The sequence below is a fragment of the Larus michahellis genome, chromosome 8 (assembly GCF_964199755.1).
Source record: "Larus michahellis chromosome 8, bLarMic1.1, whole genome shotgun sequence".
Taxonomy (NCBI): domain Eukaryota; kingdom Metazoa; phylum Chordata; class Aves; order Charadriiformes; family Laridae; genus Larus; species Larus michahellis.
The window spans coordinates 15165907-15178910 of NC_133903.1; the positions used below are offsets into that span (position 1 = coordinate 15165907).

At 37.7% G+C, this 13004-nt stretch overlaps 1 protein-coding gene and 1 long non-coding RNA gene across 46 annotated transcripts in view; both read right to left on the reverse strand.

The window, feature by feature from the left end:
• Positions 1-13004, reverse strand: part of RBFOX1 (RNA binding fox-1 homolog 1) — a 910365-nt gene that overhangs the window by 436957 nt on the left and 460404 nt on the right. The gene's annotated exons all lie outside the window — the stretch shown is intronic.
• LOC141747955 (uncharacterized) overlaps positions 1-13004 on the reverse strand; it is a 28456-nt gene that overhangs the window by 10193 nt on the left and 5259 nt on the right. The gene's annotated exons all lie outside the window — the stretch shown is intronic.

Sequence of the window (13004 nt, forward strand, 5' to 3'; positions counted from 1 at the left end):
AGATTTTACTGACATGAAGACAGCTTGTACATGTGACATTAATGTACAAGTAGCCTTCTGATTTCTCAAATATTTGGAGGAAAGAAAGACAAAATCTCTTATCTAAAACTGGAAAAAAAGGAATACAGTGCATACTTTCAACATGCAAATATACTGCCTTAACCTCATGCCCCTGAGATGTACAATTAAGTATTCTAGAAATTAAGAAATCATTAGGAAAAATGTTATCATCCAGCAAATACTTTTATTAAACCTTGTTAGAAATATTTTCAACTCTCCCTGGGGAAAAGTACAGTTTAAAATTGCATACTTTTTTTTAAAGCTGAAGTAAGCTTTTGTTTCATCTTTTATAATCTTATTTTAGAAGTTTGCAGAAACTGCTGACTTTGCACTGCAAACAGATAATTATTCCAAATGTCTTTTTTTCTGGCATTTTTTCTAGGTATACCTAATTGTTTTCTACCTTTTTTACATTTTACTTGTGGATGCCATGAAGATTTGCAAACAGAAAACACACCAACACAAGAAAAAACACACTGGATACACCTGCTTAATGACGATAATTAGGTTACTACTAATTCATAGAGCTGTTAGTGCAGGCTGGGTAGGTAAATGACTGAGGCAGAGAGCTTCAGATCAAAAATAATTAGTCTGAGTTTTTTAATATTACTTTTAGGACAACAGCTTCATTCCATCTGCCTTTTTTTTTTTTTTTTTTTTACCACCAGGTAGTCATTTCCTAATTACTGGAGTAGCAACTGAGATAACTCTTCCATTTAAAGGAAACTTCTGCTTCCACATTTCTTCTCTTTCAACTGTTCCTACTTTTGAATTTTTCTAATTTGTTGGAGGGCAAAGGAGGAATAAGTATTCCCCTGACTGCTCTCCCAGTCTCAAATAGTTTGTGGTTTTGAAACTTCTACTTACATTTTTGTGTTTAATATTTTCTGACGGAATTCTTTTCCACGCAATTCTCCAGTCTCCCCTTGGACCCAACTAAACATTTAGCATTTTCAACATCCTGTTGCAAGAATTTCTAAATCTGTATCTACATTGTAGGAAGTACTGCTGCCTTTTGCTCTTTCTAAACTTGACACCTACTACCATCATCTGATGTTCTTTATTGGCAGTGGAAGGAACAAAGAAAAAAAATAACAACCAACAATGACCAAAAAACCCAAATCAATCTTTGTCCACTTTTTCCTATAACTTTTATAGACTTTCATATTTCCCATAATTTTTTTCTGTTTGAAGTTGTTTCTGTTTCTACTCTGCTCATGTTCATCATTTTACCTGTGAAGTTTGGTTTGTCTTTTTCTTGTGCTTCAATTTGAATTTATTTACGTTGAGTTCCATCCGTTTCTTGGTCTCATAAAGTCCTTCTGCAATTTTTTAGTTGATCCTTATCTTAAATATTCTAAACAACTTTGTATCATCAGAAAAACTTGTCACTAAAGACCTCTCTTTCAACAAATACATTGAATTGCAGGGATCCCAGTCAGTAACCTCACACCACTGTGAACACTGACCATCTTTAACCAGTATTTTTGTCTACGTAAGGACCTTCTACTTCATCACATGGCTGCATAGTTTCTTTAGAGCCTTTCATGAGGGACTTTACCAAGTGTCTTTTGGAAACCCAGGCATTCTATATCAACATGGGTATTCCTTATTTACCATTTCAAGCAGGACTAATAGCTTCGAGAGTCATAGCCTTCTTTTTAAAAAAATCATCCTGATCCTTCACCTGTATATCCTATTTAACAATGTTTTCGCTAATTCAAGTCCTTACTACACTTTCTACTAAAAATCAGCAGCACAAAAAGGGCTGATATTGCAAGTAAAGGTAGAAATATGTTTCTGGAAGTGGAAATATTGAGCTGAACATGCTAACACTGAACTTTTTTGGTTCTCGTTTACTTTATGCCTGTCATCTCCATTTTCTCACCCTTCTTCACCTTTTGTTTAGGATAAATCTATTAGCAGAAGCAGGGATGGCAGAAAAAGGACTAAATTATTTCTTGCTTCTAGCAAGAGACACCAAAGAGTCATGAGGAGATGGAGGTGACAGGACTTATATTTGTATATTCTGGGGAACCTGTCATTATTTTAGAATTAACCTGCTTTAGTCTCAGTCCAGGCCCACGAGAGAACATTCTTCCTTTCACTGTTCTGTAGACTCCATAGTTTGTGGTACGCAATATAGCACCTGTAAGACACTTGTTAAGGTGTTTTACCCTAAAAAGATATCTAACACACAAGCAAAGGCAACTAACCAAAATCACATGGATAACTTGAATTCTAAGATACTTGCCTTGTGTTTTACTTAGCACCTTTGGTTTTAGTTAGCATAGAGAGAAAGAAAGAAATTTTGTCTCAAACCAAGACAGACAGTTAGTAAATTTAATAGTCAGCAAATAAGCGAGCAATAAAAAATATTGTAAAACACTGAAGTGAAACATGCGATCAAAAAAGCAAAAGTACTGAGAAATACAAGAGTCTTCTGTGAAGTCTTGTTTTGTTTCAATTCAATTATCTTCTTTTCCAACTACCATCAGGTATAACAATAACTTGCCTCTTTATAATAATTAGATACTAACTGTGTGATTGGAATAGCCTGAAGGCTCAGATTTGGTTACACCTGCAGACTAAATTATTTTGTAAGTATTATTAAAAGCAAATGAAGGAAAACTAGCAGAAGATTATCATTACATAAAGAAACACTGCTCTAGAATGCCTCATTAGGAAAATTAATAGTTTTCTCTTTAAAACAAGAAAGTATGAAGTTAAGAAAGATATCTCAGACTACTAAAGGCAAGAGGTTTTGTGCTACTGTGTATTTTTATTCTAACACTTTATTCCGTTATAAAAGTAAGAATATACTGTTTACCGCCTTTTTGTGAAAACTGTTCAGACCTTTTTTGTTTCTAGACACTAGTTTGAAATCTTGGCTGTTAAACAGTAAGCCATCCTCAGCCATACCTATAAGGCTGTCTCATACCATCATAGCTAGTATTATTTCCCCTGTAATCACAGAACCTAGATAATATGTCAACTTGATATTTGGGAAAGTCTGAATTCAGTCTTAATTTCACCAAAACTCATTATTTAACATTTCGAAGCTGCATATTTATTTCACATATTTATGTAAGGCCTTCTTCCACAAAGAGAAAGCAGAAATTCTCATCCTGGTTAATGAGGCACCTGTCCACACTGCATAATGCCACACCAAGAAATACACAGACTAGTTTTAAGCTGTCTTGGTTGTCTTTGCAGTGGAATGCAGTTCACAGAGATGCTTATCAGGGTTTTTAAATCAGGATTTGGTGCCTAGGCAGTGAGCCCTGCTTAAAAAAAAAAAAAAAATAAAAATCCTTGCTCCCCTTCTTTTGTTATTTCAAAAAAGCCCTTTTCCTCCGCAAGGCCTCTGTTGTCTTTTGTAAGACTACTCCCTCTTTTCACTTTTTGACGTTAGTTTCCTGTCTTTATACTTCTCTGTAATCACCTGCTCCTTTCTGGTCACTCCCATCTTAAGACAAAGATCAACAGTTCCGCTTGCTGCTTTCTATGTTCCATAACCTCTTTAAACTTGCTGAAGCACTGTTTACAAGCATATCATGGAGTTTCCCTTCAACACTTCTCATTCTGTTCTCCCATGCAATCCATCTGTTTCAGGAAATGTGGTTGGCAGCGCCTTCTAATGAACGTTTTCTAAGCCAAGGCTAAAAGCTAGTACTTCATGTTCATACTCATCTAATCTGTAAACCACTTTCTGTAACATCAGCCAGACAGCTGACCATAATTCCTCATGTAATTACCCTTTCTCATTATCCATGTCATCTTCTTGTCTACTGTCAGCTTTTTTTAGGTGCTCTAAGAGGTGCCTGTCCTTGCTTTCCCGCTCTTTTTCCTACACATCTTACTTTTGGCCATTTATCACCTATAAAGACGTTTTCGTATGACTCATAGGGTCATCTCTCCAATCTACATATTTGAACTAAATCTTAACTTGTCTTTATCACATCTCCTCATGGATATCTAACAAGTGCTTCAAGTTCAAAACAGAACTTTATTTTTTCCTATTGCCTTTTGGCTTTCAGGCCCTCCTTTTTCAACCCTCCATACATTTATCATCTTGAACTCCTGGCAAAACTTCCAGGGTTTTTTTCTGTATAACATTTCTAAAATCTAGCACTTCGTATCCATTCAGAAAACTTACATTCTCACTTGACACCTCATTACATCATCTATACAAGTAATATCTTCTTCCACCTTAGCTGTTTTTCTCTACTCACAACTTTTTAAATTGCTGCTGCAAACGTAATTGTGTGAAACTGTTTAGACCATTTCAGTCATTGTTTTACATCTGCCCTCTCTATCCCCTCAGACAGTCCCACCTCTTTCCACGTGTCTCATGAACAGAAGTATCAGTTTCCCACCTTCAAACAGCCATTGCTTATTTCTAACATTTTCAGATATATGCTTCTTTACTTTTCCTTCATGCTGCCCCTTACATTTGCTGAGCTGGGTAGATTTAGATTAGATATTTGGAAGAAATTTTTCACTCTGAGGGTGGTGAGCCCCTGTCCCAGGTTGCCCAGAGAAGCTGTGGCTGCCCCATCCCTGCAGGTGTTCAAGACCAGGCTGGACGGGGCTTGGAGCAACCTGGTCTGGTGGGAGGTGTCCCTGCTTCCAACTCTAACCATTCTACGAGTCTATGATTCTCCCCCTCCTCAATCTCTCTTTTTGCTTCACTTTGCTGTGGTGGCTACCGAAGCTGGACAAACTGGTACCCTGAATCAGTGTCAGGTAGTATGATGCTTTACTATTTCCTTATATTCCCTTCTTCCCAATGTCTTCAAATGAAATTCTCTGGGCAAAGAACATATTTTAATTTTGGACTTTTCAACATGTATTAAAGGGGTCTTTAACACCTGGCTAGATATCCTTGTCTTTATAGCCATACAAATAAGCAAAGAGCAGCAACAATTAACTACCCAAACAATATAAGAACATGCACTCAAGAGTTAAACAATTCAAATTTAACCTAATGAATGTTCATTAAGGTACTTTTCAGTATTTGTAGGCTGTAAACTAAAGCACTCTATTTCTTGAAAAAGCAGTAACATGTCTCAGTGAAGTCATGATGAAAGATTATTATATAGCCAAAGAGATGCCTAGTAAGCCCTTTTTTACATATAGAAAAAAATGCATTCACTTCCTGACATTTGCACCTTTCCTCTTCTCCCTTCTTATTTCCTGTTCTTAAACTCTTGAAATTATTTATGCTCTCCTCCCCATAGCTGAAAACCTGATACTGATTACTTTGCCGGCAATGCTGAGATTTTTGGGAAGATGGGGAAAAAAGTGGAAAGGTGTTAGACTTTAAAAGCTTTAAATGTTATAGTCAGGATCATTTGTATCATTTTGTTGTCCTACTGACTCTTATCCTTTCTGTAATGTATTGTTTTGTCAGTTTCTAAATTATTGATTTTAATCAGTCACACCATGCAGTCCTACAACCAATTGAAAGGTACAAGAGAAAAAAAGGTAGCTCTTAATCATTATTAGTCCTTTCTTCAAAAGAACTCTGATTTTACTTTCGATTTATATACTTCAGACAATGTAAAATCTATTTGAGTTTAAGCCTAATCAGTGCTTTGTCTGGTAATTACGCAAACAGGATGACAGCATTACAGGGTAAGTTCTAATGTTCCCCACAAAACAGAGTAAAATCATCTCAGTTAGGATGATGTAAGGGACAGAGACCACTAATATCAAAATTACACTTAAAAAGAGATCTTGGTGTGCTTACACGTCTGAACCCAGCTGCTGGAGGGATCCACCTTGTACACACACATGTATATATTTTCACTAGTGAACTTCCATGCTGTCTGTGCATACTGGGGAGCAGGATGAGACCATTGGTGCTGTCTATGTTCAACTGGGTGCTCTGAGTATCTGTCTGTGATCCGTGGGGCTGACTGTGTCTATACATATATGCACAGCCGCATGTAGCGTGCAGGAGTGCCTGTTGGAACAAATCTGAAGCCTCACTACTGGTTGGACCCGTGGATGTGGTTCGGCAACAGCCTCATGTCTTGGGTTGTTGGCTCTGGCATGATATGTTTTCCTTTAACAATTTCTATCATATTTTGCTTTAGAAAATAAAATAATCAAATATATAAAAATATGTACAAAATGTACATATAATACACATTGTACCCTATTTTTACTTTCTTAAGACAAATATCTTTACTTAAATTAAAACAAAAAAAAATCCCTTCTATTGCTACTATGCCTCCTTTCTGAGCTGCTAAGTAACTTCTAATTTACCGAGCTAATGATACATCATTAAATTCATCTCTTTAAGTACAAACATTACCTATTACCCTTGCTTAGGAGAAGTGAAACTATGGAATTGCATGAGCACACAGAGCGCATGCCAGATTTATTAATGAAGGAAAGGGTTCGCCAACCAAACGGAACAGCGCCCCAGCTAGGGAGAAACTCGGGTGTATTGTGCTGCTGTGATTTTTCTTGGCTGACACGTCTATTCCAATGACACAGCAAGGCATTTAACCCTGATCTATGGAAAGAGCCTGTCAGCCAGGGCCCGATTCACCTGAAAGCCACCAGAATCACAAGAAAAAAAATAATCAGTCTGTCTGAGCGGTAGTGTAACCATGATCCTGTTCAACAAAATGGAAGGGTTTGATTATGTTCGTTTGATTTTTGCATGATGTTAATGCAAAACCTATACCTTCCTCGTAAAAGCAAGATCTGTAGCTTTCCTGGTCATTTTGTTAAGTCTTATTCAGGCTAGGAGAGAAAGATTACACAGTTTATACCCAAATCCACCAATTCCCAGTATAACTGCTCCTCATTTCTTTTGGAAATTAACAACAGCATGGGGAATCTCACTGGAGCTGACGTTAGGGTTATGATGAAGGCTGGTTTGCTCCAAGTTCTTTTGAAACAATAAAACTTTGTTTGTTAAGAAAACAAATTTTGGGGACAAATTGGGACCCTAATGAAATTGGTGGTAGTTTCTGTTATTAATTGAAGCATATTGACAGCATTATGTCCTAGGACTACATGATTAAAAGAAGCACTGTCAACTGCCTCCTGCCGCGCACTCAGACTTTAACGACAGCTCTTTCCTACAATGTCTTTGGGAACATAAACTCATTTTATGACTAACAATGGCAGGATTTTTTAGAACATGACTGTATTATTGTGAAATTGTGCTAGTATCATAGTCATGAAAATGTAATTTTGAAGGCATACTACCACTTTAAATTTTTTTCTGCCACTGTGTACTAGTCATTTATATTTCATATCTTTATGTATAACAAAAAGAAATGCTTGAAAACAGGGTTAATACCTGCAGGATGTGACTTTATAGCATTAGCTCTGATTATAAACATAAAGGTAGCTGATGCATTGTAACGGAATTTTCTTATGACCTAGGCTAAGACTGTAAAATGTAAAGCTTCATACTGTGCGCACCGTGTTCAGTTAAAAGCAGAAAAAAAATAATGCTGCATTTTCACTATCATCAGCAGAACTGCCATCCTTTCTCACAGGGTTTTCTAATCCGTTCTGGCACCTGAGGCATCTGAACAGTTGGTGGGAAGAACTGAAACTGTGACGAAGGGAGTCTCATTTCAGATTTACAGTCCAATCACTCACAAAATCTGCCAATTCATTTTATGGCATGTACTGTGAAAATTCATTATTTGGTATGAGCCTAAAAATGTATTGGTCCAGTACAGTAGCTTGACTTTGAATTAGAAAAGAATGAGTAACACAGTATGTGGTGTCTTTAAGCTTGTAGGGAGGTAGGCCAGCATATACTTAAAGTGTCCTTTGTATGTTTCAATCGAGCATAACATTTGTTCAGCCAACAAGCTGCTCTATTTCAATATTTTTTCTATGTATATTTTATGTGACTATATAAACGTATAGATCTATGCACACACATGTATGTGTGTCGACACATGTATGTGTGTCACTGCTAAAAAGAGTACAGCAATAAATGACTAGCCTTAGGTTAGAAATGGTTTCTATTTCAAATATTTTCAGCTCAAACTGTTAGTTATTTCAAAACTTTTCAGGTATCAGTTCTTAAGTTCAGAAGTAAAAGATACAAATTCATTTAGAAAACCCAGCACATTTTAACCCATCAGTTCTCAGCTAATGGAAATCATAACCACTCAAAACAGGTTAACTCACAAAACACCTTTTTGACTTTATAGCTAGATGGCTTTGGGGAAAAAATACGCTACAGAGACTGTGGGCCCCATAATCACGGCTCTGTCATGTGACACTGCTGCTAACTTAGAGCTACTAACTCTTCACTCTCCTCCCCCATACGGCTTCATTAGCTTGTGCTCTGGAAAAGGCAATTTCTTTATCTCACAGACCTGTCACAACCTAAGACAATAACTGAGAAAAAATTAACTTACAGTAAAAGAAAATATGGGGATGTCTCAAGGTATGTTTTCTACGTGTATCCAGCCCTGTTGACTCATGCTGCACAATCAAAACTGCAATACGTCTGCACCTCTGAAAAAACGCAATGAAGTGAGGAGGAGCCGGGCCATTCATTTTAGCCACGTGTAATGGCAGAAGCAGTGGGTTTGGACCATCACCAAATCCACACCTTGATTTGCTGCAGATCCTCCCCTGGGCTGGCTACGCTCCTACCTCATTTCTGCTTCACAGAGCAGCAAGGCTGCAGGATAATTTTGCAGTTTGCAAAATGTCAAATAGCATCAGTTATGTAGTGAGATGAGTTGATTAATGACTGCATATACAGCTGATGACTATGTTTTAAAGTGGCACTCTAATTTTTTTATTTTTTTTTGTTACAAACTTATATACAATTTAAAACTTTGCAATTATTTATCCTACTAACAAAATTAAAACATGTAAAATAAATCTCAGACAGGCTTGTAGGTTTCTTAAGATTTTTCTTTCCCCCTCCCTTTATGTCTCATGCATTCTCTTTAATTCCTTACTTTTTATAGCAGCAGTTTGATATAATAAACCAGTTTGTAAAAGCCATTAAGAGTAAGCTTGCTAGTAGCAATCCTATTAAGTTACCTCACAAGCGATGCGCTGTAATGTTTGCATATCTACTTTCTTTAGTTTTTACGTTGTAGCATTTGTAAATGTCTCAGATTCCAAAAGTTTAAAAGTATTTCGTTGAAATTATGAGCAACAATTTCTTGATGAATAGAAAGGCAGAATCAAGTTCAATTACAAAAGTATCTTGGAAAAAAATAATCAGTTAATGCTAGCAGTATTGTAACAACATTGATTAAAAGAAGGGTTGGAGTTCCTAATGGGGTGCAGAGGAATAAGTTTAGTGTGAGATTCTTCTCACAGTTGAGGGCAAGAATCCCGGATCTCAATCCTGTTAATTCAGTTCTGTTAAGATGAATTAACATTCCTTCATTTCCCTGAGCATATTGGCTCTGCATTGAGACAGCCACCTCCAGGCCTCTCTGTGCAGAGAAGGGCTACTGGAACACTTCTCACTGGCAATTACAAGCCCAAGCTCAACACACTTTGTTATGTTCATCAGTTACCACGTGCTTCAAGCTTTGAAATAACCATAACTCTAAAATGCTGCAAAAAACATTTGTCCAAAAGCTGAATGCAGGACAAAACAATATTTATGAGACATATCAGGCAACATCTTATTTTGTCACAGTTCAAGTAGTTAATAGTCATACAGTTACTGTACCCCTTACGGTACACTAAGTCAGGATCACGTATGCTTAATAAAATATATTTGGCTTATCAAATTATGACATTGCTAATTACAGTGTGTGTCTAAAAAACTGAATGGGAAATTTATCTTTTCTCAACCATCTTCTCAAAAATCAAAACGCCATATCCTTTGCCAATCATTTCAGCATTTCATAATTTTCAATCATATTACACACTAGCCTTCAATCTATTAATATTTCTCTTTCAATATGTTTCAGGGTATATATTCTTTCATTTTTCTCCTGCGTGGCAAGTATCCAATACTTATGATTCTTAATAAGTAAAGCCACAGCATGATCTCCTTGTACCTGTTACTTTTCTGCAGAGCCCCATACTACCTTTTACTTCTATATCCAGTTGGAAATATTTTGATCCTTGAAGGTTTATCTTTCTCTTTTCATCACAATCAGGGCTTTTAAAATGAAGTAATCAGATTGCCAAAATTGCTAGACAGGGAAAGGTAATGTGTCTGCAAAGCTACAAAGTGCAAGACAATTATCACAGTAGTTTGCCGTTCCTGTAACCAAATACAAGCTTTACACTTCAAGAACAGGACACTATGAAAGCCCCGTTAGACCTTCCAAGAAGGGAAAAGAACAGGGCAGGCCACTTGCAAATGACAGTGGCAATCCTGAAAACTGCAGCTTACTTGTAATGCAAAAAGAATAAAGGTTGAGATAAAGTGCCTTTACTGCAGAGCACTGCAGTCCATACCACATTCCGGTCCGCTGTAGCCTAGAAACACAGTTACCTATAAACAAAAAGCTGTCTTTTCCTCTGCTCTTGAAACAGCTGAAACAAATCTTAGACTAATTTGTTAGTTTCAACTGCCTTTCCTGATTTAATACCTCATGGCTGTACACATGCAACTGCTCAGAGAGGACCCTACGAGTCAAAAATCGCAACAGAAGGAAAGAGGAGGCTGTGAGAAAATTCCTGTTCCGTTCCTTTTTCCATTTGCAATTTTCCGTTTAAAGAATTCTACTTGTCATCCTCCCCAGAATGAAAACTGACCTTTTGCTTGGAGTGAGGCAACTTCCTTTTTTCCTTCAATTTTTTTTTATTTTAATCTATTTATGGTTTATGTCTCCTATTATATTCTTATAGAAGAAGACTGGTTTAGTGATAACTCCACTAGTCAAACTCTGGAGACTTGAGTTCCCTTTGCAGCCTTCAACAAGTCACTCATTCACTGTACCTCGTTTAATGAAAATGCTAATCAGAAGCAGCAAGGCTAACTAAAGGTATGGAGCAGTTCTTATAAAAGGGAATACTGAACAGCAAATAATCGCTCTGCCTGAAAGAGAGATGAGAGAAGGGAGGTACGATAGAACTACTGAGTGGCACGGAGAAAATAAGACGACAATTACTGGTTCACTTTTTCCTCCTTGTATTTTGGAGGATTTGCTCTGCTTACCCTCATGGTGCTTCTCTGAATTCTCTCCAGTGGCCCCACATCTCTCTTGAGCATGGTACCCAAGCCTGGATACTAATCTATATGTTAGCCTTGACCAAAGTTGACAATGCTTTTTTGCACAATGAAAAAAAACAAGATTTAGAGAATTGTACAATTTATTTATTTTTTTTAAGCAATACCCACAGTTGCCAGTTTTAATTCAGGCTTCACTAAACCAGGCTATACCACAGCATTTTCTAATTGCAAGTTTTTCTTTTGCTTTTTCTTCCCCACCCCACCCCCCACTTCTGTAGTAGTTTGAATTGATAACGGATCTTAAGGGGTGTGACATCTCCTGTTCTGGAGGACTGGGAACTGAGGAGGATTGCCTGAAACTTCAGAAACAGGTTGGTAATTGCTCTCATCGCATTGCGTCTGTCTTGCAGCAATTCAGCACTCAAGGAGAGTTGTCTGAGGCCAGTGTTTACCATTATGCAGTCTCATACCTGACCGGGTAACCACAGCCCGTGGAGGCACTGGTGAGCCCAGCAGCAGTTCACCAGAGCCAGCACAGGCCTGTACTGGGCTTGGCTGCAGGTCCAGCGTGTCCCTCAGAGGGTGCCGTGCTGCACAGCCCGGGGGGTTGCAGGACAACCTGCCCACCCAGCCTTGCCTTCAGCTCACAGTGCAGCAAGAGCTTCTCATGCAAACAGCCTTTATGAATACAGGTGGGTTTTGTAAGAAAACGATACAATAGCTTCACTGACCAAAAAAGGAGGAAACTCTCTGCGCAGACAGGATCTGTGCAACACGGTGTGGGACCCCTCCAGGGTCTACCCGACACTACACAAATGTGGGGCTCTCGCCAAGTGAAGGGATGCAAGATTTACTCACTATCTCTATTCCTCTTTTTATTCTACCTTATTAAAACAGCCATTTTATTAGGCCGTTTGTTGTTGGGCCTTTCTTACTGAGACGTCTTCCTCCCACCCCCCCTCGCAGAACAGCCCCAGCCGCACTATAGATTAACACGTACCTCAAACCCTTGGGGGATTTTGTACACACAGCAACGCACTGCTCTGCAGAACTGACACAAGTGTTTCTACTTCAACACCTTCTCATTGTGTTTATATTTAATTGACCAGGGAAGTAATTACTTCCTCCAGAAAGAAATCAATTTAGTTTCCTATATTTTCCTTACTTTCTTTTATTGTGGCCAGTGCAATACAGATGGTCAATGTTGTCTCTAATTCTTCCTATTCAGGTTCTCAGTTCTACAGAAAAGATATTTCTCCATCCAAATTGCAGTTCCTGTTTCCCTATGTTACATGCCCCTCCAGTTATTTGTGTTTCTGTCTACTTTTTCTTGGTATTGGAATAAGGAAACAATATATTTTCCCCATATTGGTTTCTGTACAGTATTAATAGCCTATTTCAAAAGGAAACATTGATAAAGCAGTAATCTATGCAAGGTTATCTTCTCACAAATATCACATAATTACTAGCAACGTATGGTATTGTTTTTAGTAAGTATGCTCCATTGTTTGTCCATCTCTAGCAAGTCTGGAGATGGTTTTAGTGTCCCCAGGCCAAGTAATCCACAGCATGAAAATGCTGCCAAATTCTTTCTTAGCTCTCATGTTTTCACAAGGGCATACCTTACAATGTTTTATAAACCTACTTTATTTTATTACATGCATTTCATATAAAACCTATAAACCGGGTTTTACATCACTTTCAGCTTTTGACCATTCATCAGTTTTCCATGATAAAGCCACAGTGAAATCAATATCCTTGTAAAGCCAAGCTGTCAAAAGTTACTAGA